Source organism: Scyliorhinus canicula, chromosome 21, assembly GCF_902713615.1.
Source record: "Scyliorhinus canicula chromosome 21, sScyCan1.1, whole genome shotgun sequence".
NCBI classification, from domain to species: Eukaryota; Metazoa; Chordata; class Chondrichthyes; order Carcharhiniformes; family Scyliorhinidae; genus Scyliorhinus; species Scyliorhinus canicula.
The window spans coordinates 57,237,355-57,251,611 of NC_052166.1; the positions used below are offsets into that span (position 1 = coordinate 57,237,355).

General features: G+C 49.6%; 2 protein-coding genes across 6 annotated transcripts in view; one reads left to right on the forward strand and one right to left on the reverse strand.

Moving 5' to 3' along the window:
• Positions 1-10,780, reverse strand: part of LOC119955527 — an 86,668-nt gene extending 75,888 nt beyond the window's left edge. Inside the window, exon 1 of the mRNA XM_038781800.1 lies at positions 10,703-10,780. The gene's annotated coding sequence lies outside the window, so the exon portion shown is untranslated. The remainder of the gene's footprint in view (positions 1-10,702) is intronic.
• Positions 10,781-10,944: 164 nt separating this feature from the next.
• The window catches only part of LOC119955578 (kynurenine--oxoglutarate transaminase 1-like), a 51,506-nt gene continuing 48,193 nt past the window's right edge, over positions 10,945-14,257 (forward strand). For 2 of the 5 annotated variants that reach the window (XR_005458498.1, XM_038781906.1), the window contains exon 1: positions 10,965-11,086. The gene's annotated coding sequence lies outside the window, so the exon portion shown is untranslated. Of the gene's footprint in view, positions 11,087-11,150; positions 11,229-14,257 lie in introns of those variants that run through there. The other 3 variants (XM_038781911.1, XM_038781907.1, XM_038781910.1) reach the window with 3 other exon arrangements.

Consider the following 14,257-nt stretch of genomic DNA (forward strand, 5'->3'; position numbering starts at 1 on the left):
GAATCTTTCCCTTGTGAAATTCACAAAGTTTTTTTTTAAAGTGTCAAACTGACACTTTGATCTCTCACTCATTCATATTATGCAACTAGATTATAAAAGTCAATACATCAATCACACTAAAAATATTTTTAAATATCACAGCAAACTATTGCTTGCAATAATGCAAGCCATCCTCCAGCTCCTCAGTCATAAATGTGAAGATGAACCTTACCCCATGTACTTATCGGTAAATTGCTGTGGTTATTTCCATGAACTGCAGGAATATATAAATTTCTGTCCTGATTACTTATCTTGACAGTTTAAGAACACAAAAAAAAACAAAAATGAAAAATGGACCATTCAGTACGCCAATGTCGTCAATTGTGCAGACATCAATCAAGTTCATTGAAAGTTAGACAATTAGATAGCAGAGCTAGATTAGTTTTATTGTGCCTATCACCTTATTTCCATAAAATCATACATCAGATACAACTTCAATGTACAAAACTTGACAAACCACCCCTTCCAAAAAATTAATTGGTGAAATAATTGATGGGATGCATTCTAACATTGAACTTATGGTTCTGTTGTAAATCAGTAGACTAAATACTGAATCAGCAGAGATAAACTCAAAAACAGAAGTCAAGCTCCCACCCAGACTGACATTGTTTTAATGCTTTCCCTTCCGCACACTGGAAAGGCAAACATCTAGTGGAATCACACAATTCTACCCCAATCCAATGACTCAGCCTTAACGTTTCTGTCTCAGCTAAAAAGATATGGAAGTGTCCAGATTTTATCTGTAATCTGTTTCAAGTTAGCTCTCGGCGCTGAAACTGGCCACAGAAGTCAAGATATGGGGAAGAGACAAACTCAGTTTGTTACTGATGTACGCTGACACTAGAAATGTAACAGGCGAGGGCAGGATCTGCCTTGGTTGTAATGATCCTTCCTACATGGACAAGATATCAGAAAACAATTGCTGCTTCTAGTTTTGCAAATCAACATTTTCAGGAGACAAAGTAAAGTAACAGTTTGAGTATGTAACTGCAGGGGGGAGGGGGGGGGGGGGGGGGGATACGGGCTCGGTAAGGGGGTTTGATGGCAAGCCAAGGCCCAAAACCAAACTATAAATAAATGCCTATAAACATGTGCCTCGGCCATATTGGGGAATGTAAAATATGTATGCTGGCTAAAGGGGGCGGCCACAATTATTGTTATGAAGATGCTTACCTGTAAATATTCATGTTAAATTTTTGTGTTTTCCTTTTTTTTCCTTTTTTTTTTTTCTCTCTCTCTAATAACTTGTAATTTGTCATATATAAAATATGAAAACTCAATAAAAAAACATTTATAAAAAAAAAAAAAGAGTATGTAACTGCATTTCATTACCAAAAAGCGACAGTGCATACACGAATAGTTCTGCAACATTGCAAAGCACAGTAACCATGTATGTGAGGAAAGGCATTATTAGATCCATCTCCATCCATCCACAAACACTACTAATCCCTGTAATTTTTTTGCCAGCTTCCTCCACTGGACCATATCTTGTTGGTATTAGCAAAACATTACCCTGGGTTTTCGCTCAGCATCATTTTTATGTTAGTGGTAACCACTTAAAAATAACTCCATTAAAAAGTTTTCATTATAATACTACCAAAGGGAAAGCCAAGATACTGTCTGAAGTGGGGGTGGGTGGTGGTGTGGTGCCATCAAACTCGAGGCAGTCAGAATCTCCTCAGATCTGCAGTGCTCGACTACACCACTGATGAAACAGTGAGTTTGGCCCGTTAGTGGAACTTGGAACGGTGCACCCATCCTGGCAGCTTGGATTATCACCACTTAGTTCCAGGCTATCTTGGAAGCTAATGACCTGACAGGGAGTGTAGGTTTGGCTGCGTAAACAGCCGCAACCTCACCTGTGCATGTCTTTTGCTGGTTAAAATCCAGCAGTATGCCAACGCATACTTAAGTCTTCATTCTTACGAACCACTGGTGCCTAAACTTCGTGATTGGGTGATTAGGATGCACTTGATTTAAAAACAAAAAAATTTAGAGGACCCAATAATTTTTTTCCAATTAAGGGCAAATTAGCGTGGCCAATCCACCTAGCCTGCACATCTTTGGGTTGTGGGGGTGAGACCCACGCAGATACGGGGAGAATATGCAAATTCCCCACAGTGACCCGGGGCTGGGATCGTACCCGGGTCCTCGGCACCGTGAGGCAACAGTGCTAACCAATGCACCACCGTGCCCGGAGATGCACTTGATATCAGAAAAGAGACTGTAGCTTAGTTAGAAAACTCTGAAGTACATACTGTGCTTTGTTGCTTGTTTCAGGATATCTGGCTGACCAAACTAAAATCCACACTCTCTGAAAGGGTAGCCAGAAGTGGAAGGATTCCAAGACACAGCATTATAGCTTCAACATTCTTATGCTGGTAGATAAATATCAGTAGGGTTTATAATCAACATCATTCTGTTTACACTCTTTGTGCAGTGCCAGAGATATCTTTGTGATCAGGGGCTAGGCTCTCAATCATGGAAGCATTGACCTTCAATAATTTCAAGTTCTACACAGAATTTTAAAAATGGGAATAAAATACATTGCAAGATTAACAAAGAATGGAGTCAACGGTTTGGTAGATGTATATTTCAAACTAAATGAACGTAACCACAAATATTAAATATTTGAAGACCTATACTCATCATAGTCAGCATTTGTATTGCTCCGAAATCGCATTGGGACAGAAAAGCAAGAAATCAGAACTCTGTGATTCCTATAATTTGGAAATGGACATCCTGAAGTAAAGGTTTTTGCAAAGATTATGGTTGCATTGAATGGTTGCAATTGCCACTGGCGATTTCAATCCTCCTGCCATTTTCATCTTCGTCACATGAGGAAAACAAAATATACCTTTTCCAAATTGCAAGCTGCAATACATGGAGTATCTGTACAAACCTTTCCTGCATGTTCTATCTGCTGCTCCTTCTAGGTTGTTCATAGATTTAATTGCTAAGCTTGTAAAATTATTTACAGTTAGTGGTAGTTATTTGTGCGCCTGTTAAATTCACATCAGCAGAATTACAAATAGATTTACAAACTCAAAACAAAAACAGAAACAGATTAGAAGTGGAAAAGTATTGCAGTCCTAAACAGACAGTATTTCTTTTAGCTAGTCAATAAACAGGGCCAATTTATACAATTTAAACTATGTTTTTTTCTGCTTTTCAATCAATCTTACTATCTGTACAGCAGCGTTCACAGATTTAACAAAGTTCTTTTCCTTTGAGTCTTGTGTCCCTATTTTAAACTATATTCCCCGGTTCCTGCTCTTCCTCAACAGGTACACCTGTTTGTCATGGTTTACCAAGCTAACGGGTTGCTTGCAAGCCCTTATTCGTCCCTTTTAAATTGCCATCTGAGTTAGTTCTCTCCGAGATGTGCTTCTTTAACAGGGACAAAGTGCTCCATTATCAGGATATAGCTGAAACTGGGACTCATCACAAAGGGATTACATCCTACTTATAGAGACAGTGAAATTTGCCCTAAGAGGGGTGAATGAGGGGTTCCATAAGAGGTAGGGTTTGTTTATTCTGCATTTTGGAGAGGGGGGAGGGGGGGGGGGGGTTGTGTTAAGTTTATTTTTGTGATGTGATGTTTTCAAATGTTAAACATTTTAATAAAAATTATTTTTTTTAAACAAAGGGGCTTTTTACAGCCATGTACACTTTGCTGTTGCTCTGGTAGCATCCATCACCGCATGCTGTGCTGGACTAAAATGTTGGAAAGGAAAATTGTGGGTGGCAGGGAGGCGCAGTGATTAGCACTGCTGCCTCATGGTATCGAGGAGCTGAGTTCGATCCCAGCCCTGGGTCACTGTCCGTGTGGAGTTTGCACGTTCTCCCTGTGTCTGCTTGGGTCTCACCTCCACAACCCAAAAAGAGATGTGCAGGGTAGGTGTGGGACTGGCCACACTAAATTGCCCCTAATTAAACAAAAAGTCAAGGAAAATTGTTCCGTTTAACTAGGGGTGCTGACTGTTCCACGCAACAGGGGGATTCAGATTTACCCCACTACTCATCACATGTTGAACTCTGCACTTGTTCCTAAGCCATTGTTAAAAAGGACATGTTTCACAACAGGGCTTTCATAGATCTCCTTCCGTTATGGAACAGTAACCCCATTTGCACAGTACCATAAATTAATAGCTCAACTGCTCCACTGTGACAACAGTATGGAATGAAACAACCCCCAAATGCACAGGGAGAAAATCACATCACCTGCAAAACTAAAATCAAAATTGTTTTTGAACAATCCAGCAGAGCTTTACAGCAAGTCAAACCCTTTTTTTAAACTACTGCTGAATTAATATAAATTAAAAACTGTAAACAAAGTAAAAGAACAGGATGGGTAGTTGCTACGCCTCAGATGCTATTAGACCTTGGCTCGCAGATTTGTCATCAGATTCACTACAGGAGACATCTTAGAACAATAGCACACACAATCTTGGCAATGGACTGCAATACAATAGGAAGAGTCGAGCAAGTTGATGAGAAATTTTCAATGGGACTTCCTTTAATGTCAGACAGTATGACTGCCGTCGGCTCCAATCGCCAAAACCTTTTCAGTATCTTAATCCCAATGCACAGCTAGATTTTGACTTCCAACTTAGAACAGGAACATTTTTAAAAGGTGTCTGTGAACCTTACCTTGAACTTATTGTTCCCTGGTCTCTTGCACAATAGAGGCACTGTGGCCTTCATGTCTGCAGTCACATCCAAATGGAAACTTTAGAAGAGTTAAAAATAGTTTACTTTTATAAAAGTGTGTTGACTTTGTATTGTTTTGCCATAAAAAAGGGAATGAGAGACCCCCTCATTCATCATTGTTTTCAGTAAATTGGTTCCAATTGGTATTGGGGAGGGAGAGAGACTTTTTAAACCAAGACACTTTGTTCATCACCTCAAATTGCTGCAACTGGTAACCAGACCTGTAACTAGGTATATCATTGCATCCTTCCTCAAAATGTACTCCTCTGCCACAATACAAGTTCTCAAAGACCAAAGTCCATAAACAATGTGTAAAGTTTTGTGCCTTTCTGAATTTAAGTGAATGCGCCACAGAGCCAGCTTTGCTAAATTAAATTTTCACGCAAATGTGGAAGCATTCAGTAATTCCACAATTTAGATTTGCTATTAGTATTTCTTTATTTGTACTGTCCTCATGCCTGGGCTGAGGGTATTTCTGCAGGAAATGATGGAGACTAAAATCTTCGGAGCCCCATTTACCTTCCGATTGCAATCATCCACTGACAATAGCAGAAAGTATAGGTCCAACTGTAACCAAACATTTTTATTGCTTTGCAAAAATGGAAACATTACTGAGGAACTTTCTTCCCCTGTTTTTTTTTCACTTGGGAAGAGCAATTTATAATTCAAATCTGCTGCAAAAAAATCACATATGGGTCCACCAGAACAGCAAGTGCAACAAGAAGAAACCATCAGCATTTCAAGGCAGAAAGTCTGTCATGTATAGCAAGGTAAATGGCTTTAATGGCCATGAAGTCGAATGGCAAGTGGGAGACACAGCAAGGTCATTATCGCTGCTGCAAGATAAGAATAATAATCTTTATTAGTGTCAAAAGTAGGCTTACATTAACAATGCAATAAAGTTACTGCGAAAATCCCTCAGTCGCCACATTCCGGCGCCTATTTGGGTACACAGAGGGAAAATTCAGAATGTCCAATTCACCTAACAACACATCTTTCAGGACTTGTGGGAGGAAATCGGAGCACTCGGTGGAAACCCATGCAGACACGGGGAGAACGTGCAGACTCCACACAGACAGTGACCTGAGCCGGGAATTGAACCCGGGTCCCTGGCGCTGTGAAGCAGCAGTGCTAATCACTGTTTTGTGCTTAATAAAGATTATTATTGTGAAAACACCAAGGCGCATAAGGAGATATTACATCGGATGACCAAAAGTTTGATCAAAGTGGAATGTTTAAAGAGTGTCTTAAAGGAGAAAAACAAGGTGTAGAAGTGGCGAGGTGTAGGGAAGGAATTGCAGAGATAGGGGCCTAGACAACCAAAGGCACAGCCACCAATGGTAGAGAAATTAAAACTGGGAATGCACAAGTGGCGAGAAATAGAGAAACGCAGATAGGTTTTTTTTTAGAAAATATTTTATTGAGGCATTTATAATTTTAACACTTTTCAACAATAACATCCAACAGAACATACAACGAAATAACCATCATTTCCCCCAAACACAAACCCCAACCAACATAGCTTATATAAAAACACACCGCCAGATCTTCCCGGCCTTCCCGCCATTGGTTTTCCTACCCTTTTTCATCACTTCCATGCCGCCCATCCCCTCCACCTGCTGACAGTCTAATTTTTCTCTAAGAAGTCGATGAACGGCTTCCACCTCCCGAGCAACCCCTGTAATGAACCCCTCAAGGCGAATTTAATTTTCTCCAGCCTGAGAAACCCCGTCATGTCACTAACCCAAATCCCCGACTTCGGGGGCTCCGAGTCCCTCCATCCCAGTAAAATCCGTCTCCAGGCCACCAGGGAAGCAAAGGCCAAAACGTCGGTCTCGCTCCCGGGTCTTCCGACACTCCAAAGATCGCCAACTCTGGACTCGGAGCCACCCTCCCTTGCAGGATATCTGACATGACGTCTGCAAATCCTCAGCCTCGGACATGCCCAGAACATGTGTACATGATTCGCAGGACTTCCCCCACATCGCCCACACCCGTCCTCCACCTCCTCAAAGACTCTGCTCATCCGGCCCACAGTCATATGAGCCCTGTGGACCACCTTGAATTGGATCAGGCTGAGCCTGGCACAAGGCGAGGACGCATTAACTCACCACAGCGTCTTCTCCCATAACCCAGCCTCCAACTCCTCCTTCCCCCCACCCCAACTCTTCTTCCCACTTTCTCTTCACCGCCCCTATTGGGGCTCCCTCCCACTCCATCAGCTCCTTATGAATCTCCGAGACCTTCCCCTCCCCAACTCCTGTTCTCGCCATTATCTTAACCTGCAGCCCCCTTTGCGGGGGTCGTGGAAAGCTCGGGAACTGCCTCCGTACAAAATCCCACACTTGCAGGTACCGGAACCCATTCTCACCTAGCATCTCAAACTCTTTCTCCAGCTCCTCCAAACTCGGAAAACACTCATCAATGAATAGTTCCCCAAAATGAGTGAACCAATAGTTATCGCATATCGGTGCTCACAGCAACGCCCCTCCAATCCCTGTGCTGCCACCATGTACAGGATGCCTCCTCCACTCGCTCACACCGACCCTTCCCCCACTACCTGACCATCGATATATTCGCCGCCCAGTAATAGTTAATAAAGTTCAGAAGAGCCAGCACCCCTCCCCCCACCAGCAGCACCTTTCTCAACCGTGGGGTTTTACCGGCCCAAATATATCCCAAAAGTACCGCATTCATCCTCCTAAAAAGGAGGATGTCTCCATTCCCGTGCCACCTGGATACCCAAGTACCTAAAGCTCCTTCCCACCACCTTGAATGGCATCTCCCCCAATCTCCTCTCCAGGTCCCTTGCCTGGATCGCAAAAACCTCACTTTTGCCCTTGTTCAATATACCCCGAGAATCGGCCGAATTCCTCTCGTATCCCCATAATTACTCCAATCCCCCCCCCCCCCCCCCCAACCAACGGTCTGATATATATGAGCAAATCATCCACATAGAGCAAGACCCTGTGCTCCACGACTCCCCCCCCCCCCCCCCTACCCCTGCCCCATACTAGCCCCTGCCATACCTTTGAAGCTCGCAGCGCCATTGCCAAAAGCTCTATCAGGCCAAACAGCAGTGGGGAGAGTGGACATCCCTGCCTCGTCTCCCGGTACAGCCTAAAATACTCCGACCTCACCCGATTCGTGCGCATGTTTGCCACCGGTGCCTGAAAAAGCAACCGGACCCAGTCCACAAATCCCTGCCCAAACCTGAACCATCCCAGGACTTCCCTTAAGAACCCCCACTCCACTGTCATTGGACTTTTTATTGGATTCAAACTTCACCATTTATTGCGCTTCGATTTGAACCCAGTTCCCCAGAAATGGACAAGTAGTCCAGTGACAATACCACACCTCCCCCCACTAATTACTAAATGCCTCACTTCAGATGTCCCAATCATGGAATTATCAATGCCATCCCAAAACCACTGAGCCCCAAACTAAAGCCTCTAAAAATTGCGAACCTATGCCAGCCGACTCAGAGCCTGCCAACTTCAGCCAATATGCAAATTCAATCCGCAACCACCAGTGCCATAATCAACAGACAATGCAGACTGAATCCTGAGCTGTCAAGTCATGGAAGTCAGGGTCATGGTTTTTAGCTGAATAAGTACCAAGGTCCCAAGGCTACCAGCAGAGCCTCAGCTGCCAGCTCTGTCCAGCAGGTCCCAGGCTGCCAGCTGCGCCCAGGATATCAGCCTGTCAACCTTAACCACCAGCTACCAGCATGCCAGCTCTGCCTAGCACGTTCCAGGCTGCCAGCTCCACCCATCAGGTAGGAGGCCGCCAGCTGCACCCAGCAGGTCCCAGGCCGTCAGCTGCGCCCAGCAGGTTCCAGGCTGCCAGCTGCGCCCAAGCCACCACCTGCACCAACAGGTACCAAGCTGCGAGCGACACCCAGCAGAATCCAGGCTGCCAGCGGCGCCCAGCAGATCCCAAGCTGCTAGCTGCGGCGAGCAGATCCCGGGCTGCCAGCCTGCCCAGCAGATCCCGGGCTGCCAGTTTCTCCCAGCAGATCATGGGCTGCCAGCTGCGCCCAGCAGATCCCGGGCTACCAGCCCTGTCCAGCAGATCCCAGGCTGCCAGCTGCACCCAGCAGATCCCGGGCTGCCAGCCCTGCCCAGTAGATCCCGGGCTGCCAGCCCTGCCCAGCAGATTCCGGGCTGCCAGCTGCACCCAGCAGATCCCGGGCTGCCAGCCTTGCCCAGCAGATCCCGGGCTGCCAGCCCTGCCCAGCAGATCCCAGGCTGCCAGCCCTGCCCAGCAGATCCCGGGCTACCAGCCCTGGCCCAGCAGATCCCGGGCTGCCAGCCTTGCCCAGCAGATCCCGGGCTGCCAGCCCTGCCCAGCAGATCCCGGGCTGCCAGCCCTGCCCAGCAGATCCCGGGCTGCCAGCCCTGCACAGCAGATCCCGGGCTGCCAGCCCTGCCCAGCAGATCCCGGGCTGCCAGCCCTGCCCAGTAGATCCCGGGCTGCCAGCCTTGCCCAGCAGATTCCGGGCTGCCAGCTGCACCCAGCAGATCCCGGGCTACCAGCCCTGCCCAGCAGATCCCAGGCTGCCAGCTGCACCCAGATCCCGGGCTGCCAGCTGCACCCAGCAGATCCCGGGCTGCCAGCCCTGCCCAGCAGATCCCGGGCTACCAGCCCTGGCCCAGCAGATCCCGGGCTGCCAGCCCTGCCCAGCAGATCCCGGGCTACCAGCCCTCGCCCAGCAGATCCCGGGCTGCCAGCCCTTGCCCAGCAGATCCCGGGCTGCCAGCCCTGCCCACCAGATCCCGGGCTGCCAGCCCTGCCCAGCAGATCCCGGGCTACCAGCCCTAGCCCAGCAGATCCCGGGCTGCCAGCCTTGCCCAGCAGATCCCGGGCTGCCAGCCCTGCCCAGCAGATCCCGGGCTGCCAGCCCTGCCCAGTAGATCCCGGGCTGCCAGCCCTGCCCAGCAGATCCCGGGCTGCCAGCTGCACCCAGCAGATCCCGGGCTACCAGCTGCACCCAGCAGGTCCCGGGCTGCCAGCCCTACCCAGCAGGTCCCGGGCTGCCAGCCCTGCCCAGCAGATCCCGGGCTGCCAGCTGCACCCAGCAGATCCCGGGCTGCCAGCCCTGCCCAGTAGATCCCGGGCTGCCAGCCCTGCCCAGCAGATCCCGGGCTGCCAGCCTTGCCCAGCAGGTCCCGGGCTGCCAGCCCTGCCCAGCAGATCCCGGGCTGCCAGCTGCACCCAGCAGATCCCGGGCTGCCAGCCCTGCCCAGCAGATCCCGGGCTGCCAGCTGCACCCAGCAGATCCCGGGCTACCAGCTGCACCCAGCAGATCCCGGGCTGCCAGCTGCACCCAGCAGGTCCCGGGCTGCCAGCCCTACCCAGCAGGTCCCGGGCTGCCAGCCCTGCCCAGCAGATCCCGGGCTGCCAGCTGCACCCAGCAGATCCCGGGCTGCCAGCCCTACCCAGCAGGTCCCGGGCTGCCAGCCCTGCCCAGCAGATCCCGGGCTACCAGCTGCACCCAGCAGATCCCGGGCTGCCAGCCCTACCCAGCAGGTCCCGGGCTGCCAGCCCTGCCCAGCAGATCCCGGGCTGCCAGCTGCACCCAGCAGATCCCGGGCTGCCAGCCCTGCCCAGCAGATCCCGGGCTGCCAGCTGCACCCAGCAGATCCCGGGCTGCCAGCCCTGCCCAGCAGATCCCGGGCTGCCAGCCCTGCCCAGCAGATCCCGGGCTGCCAGCCCTGCCCAGCAGATCCCGGGCTGCCAGCTGCACCCAGCAGATCCCGGGCTGCCAGCTGCACCCAGCAGGTCCCGGGCTACCAGCTGCACCCAGCAGATCCCGGGCTGCCAGCTGCACCCAGCAGGTCCCGGGCTACCAGCCCCACTCCGCGGGTTGACGCCGGGCTAGGCGCCGGTAACTCTGAGCCGGGGCAGAAGACTGACTGAAACACAAACCTACGGTCTCCAAGCTCACCTCCCGGGCTCAGCAGCTCTCCCTCGGCGGGGCTTCTTCACACCGGCGGCCGCTATCGGGGGGGGGGGGGGGGGGGGCGGGCGGCGATGTTATCGCTGTGGAGGGGGGGGGGGGGAGGAGGGGCTCCCGCCCGGCACAAACATCCCCATTCCCCACCCACCCGCCCCGCCGGAAGTAGCGTCAGACGCAGGCCGGAAGCGACGCACAGTCCGCCGATGTGGACATTTGCCGTACGGAGAACTTGCAGCAAAAGTTCGTGGGGGGGTGAGGCAGAGAGGGGGAGGGGAAGATAAATCGCGCCGATCAGACCTTTCCTCGGAGCGATTACCTTTACCGGGAAGGAGGGAAAGCGGCGGGCGGGATAGAGGACGCCGCCGCCAGCAGGTGAGTGTGTCCACCCTCTGTGGGTCCGGGGTGCCGCACGGGGAGGCCGGAGAAAGGATCCGCCCTCGGTCCATGTGTCCGTCCGGGAGGAGGGTCCGCCGGCACCAGCGGCGTCAACACTGCGCCCGGCTCCCGGCAGCGGGTGAGGAAAACCCTCCTGAGCGGAGGCCGAATTAAACCCAGACCTCCGAGACGCTGACCCAGTCCACCCCTTCTGACTGCATTTTGTTTTTAAAGGTTTTCTTTCCAGTTTCTGAGATTGGAAGTTCTCACCTGCGAAGGAGAGATCCTTTGAGAGCAGCACGGTAGCATTGTGGATAGCACAATCGCTTCACAGCTCCAGGGTCCCAGGTTCGATTCCGGCTTGGGTCACTGTCTGTGCGGAGTCTGCACATCCTCCCCGTGTGTGCGTGGGTTTCCTCCGGGTGCTCTGGTTTCCTCCCACAGTCCAAAGATGTGCAGGTTAGGTGAATTGGCCATGATAAATTGCCCTTAGTGTCCAAAATTGCCCTTAGTGTCCAAAATTGCCCTTAGTGTTGGGTGGGGTTACTGGGTAATGGGGATAGGGTGGAGGTGTTGACCTTGGGTAGGGTGCTCTTTCCAAGAGCCGGTGCAGACTCGATGGGCCGAATGGCCTCCTTCTGCCCTGTAAATGCTATGCTATGTAAGAAGTTGCGCTCGCCCAAACCCAATAAGGCGGATTGTGTTTGTGTTGATTTTTTTTCCCCCAAGGAGCACTTAGATCTGCAGATAAAGTCCACCTGCACATTCTTTCTCTTCAGGTAATAGATAATTCCATTTCCTCCTGAACGACGCGACTGAAGATGGCTGTGCCAAATTTGTGCAGTCCCAATCCCAATCTCTCATCTCCTGCAAAGGTACCCTCCCCCCTCTGACCTTGTTGCTTCTTTTGCCAATCTGTGTTCAGGCCCAGTTTCCCCAGTCCTTCTACGTAACTGAAGTTCCTCGTCCCAGATTTGATTTATTATCACATGTACCAAAGTACAGTGAAATGTATTTTTCGCCGGCTGAGGTAATGTACCTACAGAGTAGACAAAGAAAATAATCAACAGAGAACATTCACAAACGGTACATCGACAAACAGTGATCCATTACAGTGCGGAAGAAGGGGCCAAACAAAGCAAATGCAAGAGCAGCATAGGGCGTTGTGAATGGTGTTCTTATAGGGGACAGATCAGTCCGAGGGGGAGTCGTTGAAGAGTCTTGTAGCTGTGGGGAAGAAGCTGTTCCTGTGTCTGGATGTCCTAGTCTTCAGATTTCTGTACCTTCTGCCAGATGAAAGGGTCTGTAAGAAGGCAATGCCTGGGTGGGAGGGGTCTCTCATAATGCTGTCTGCCTTCCTGAGGCAGTGGGAGGTGTATACAGAATCAATGTTGGGGTGGCAAGCTTGTCTGATGCGTTGGGCTGAGTTCACCACAGTCTGCAGTTTCTTGTGATCTTGGACCGAGCAGTTGCCATACCAGGATGTGAAGCAGCCGGATAGGATGCTCTCTATCGCACATCTGTAGAGGTTTGTGAGAGTCAATGCAGACATGCCAAATTTCTTTAGCTTCTGTAGGAAGTAGACGTTGTTGGGCTTTCTTGACTGTTGCATCAACGTGAGTGGACCAGGACAGATTGTTGGTAATGGTGACCCCCCCCAGGAACTTAAAGCTATCGACCATCTCCACTTCGGAGCCATTGATGCAGATGGGGTGTGTGTCGTGCTACGCTTCCTGAAGTCATGATCAGTTCCTTGGTCAGAGATTGTTTTTGGTACACCATGCAACCAAGTGATCTATCTCCCTTCTGTAGTCTGATTTGTTGTTGTTTGAGGTACAGCCCACCAGAGTCGTATCATCTACAAATCATTCTTGTGAATCTTTCCTGCACTCCAATACAAAGTGTTTTTTCAAACTTTTACCGACTGGCCGATCATCGCTACCCACGCCAGCCGACCTTCGTGACCCACCGTTAATTCTTACCTTTAATGAAACAGGTGAGCCTGCTTGATCCTCACAATCGCGCCTGTTTTGACATTCAATGTTACAAATCTGCTAAGGACTTCTCGCTGCGTCCTTTGAAAAAAATCAAGAGGTTTGTCCTCTAACTATCTTTGAAGTTTTAAGGGGTTTAAACACCTCCCTGCATAAAGCGCACATGGGCTTGGCATATTGATTTGCACTGACAGTCACGCGTCAAGAAATAACTCTTGCACTGCTTTGTTTCTAATTTCAATTTTTTCTTTGGGTGTTCACTGGAGCTCTGTATATAGCTCTCACCAGCGCCGTGAGTTCACCTGCCGTGGACTCTCTTGAGAAGCACTCCAGCAGATTCAGTTTGCAACCCTGACCTGTTTGTGTCTCTGGTCTTATCTTCCTTATTACAAAATGACCCATCTTCAGCTCTTCACAGTCCCATTGCTTGGAGGAATCTCTCCTTCTAGATTTCCCAAAGCACAAAATGTACAGGGCGTGTGATGTCAGTGTACATGCCGGGCTCTTGTTCTGCTGTCTGCCACTGCTTATGGCCAGAGGACTCCATTGTTTGTATTTAAAGGCTCGTTGCAGCCAGCATTCCTGACGCCGGTTGGCCATTGGGCACTTCTCCTGAGATCGGGAACGCCGTGACCCTCCTGACACCTGCCCGCAACCCACCCACAGGTTGCAGCCCTGAGTTTGGAAAACACTGCTCCAATGCCCATGCATTTGCCTTGAGCTGGATGCAATATTCCAGTTGAGGCTGATATAGTGTTCTACACAAGATTAACATCTTTCTTTGCTTTTGTACGCTGTGTCCCTAATAATAAAGCATCCCACCAAGTTTGACCTGGGTTAATTGAGTAAGAAAGCTGTCATGTCATTCACGGTTTTGTTTCAGACCATCGTCAGCTGTCCCTCAATTTGAGGATGATGTCTACTTGGGCTTGGAAGTTTCTGCCATGGGTCTTCATGTAACCGAACAGGTGGACCCTACACCATAGATCTTTCAGCATGTGGGGCAGGGTGTCCTGTGAAGTATTGGGATCTGCAATGCAGAATTTTCCTTTTCTTCTCTACTGCTGTTTTGCCGTGGCATTGTGACTCAAAAGCCATGTGCAGCTTGATGAACAGGTATTGCCACTTTTAACAATTGGTAACAAGCTGCTCACAATCATTAATGATAGCCATT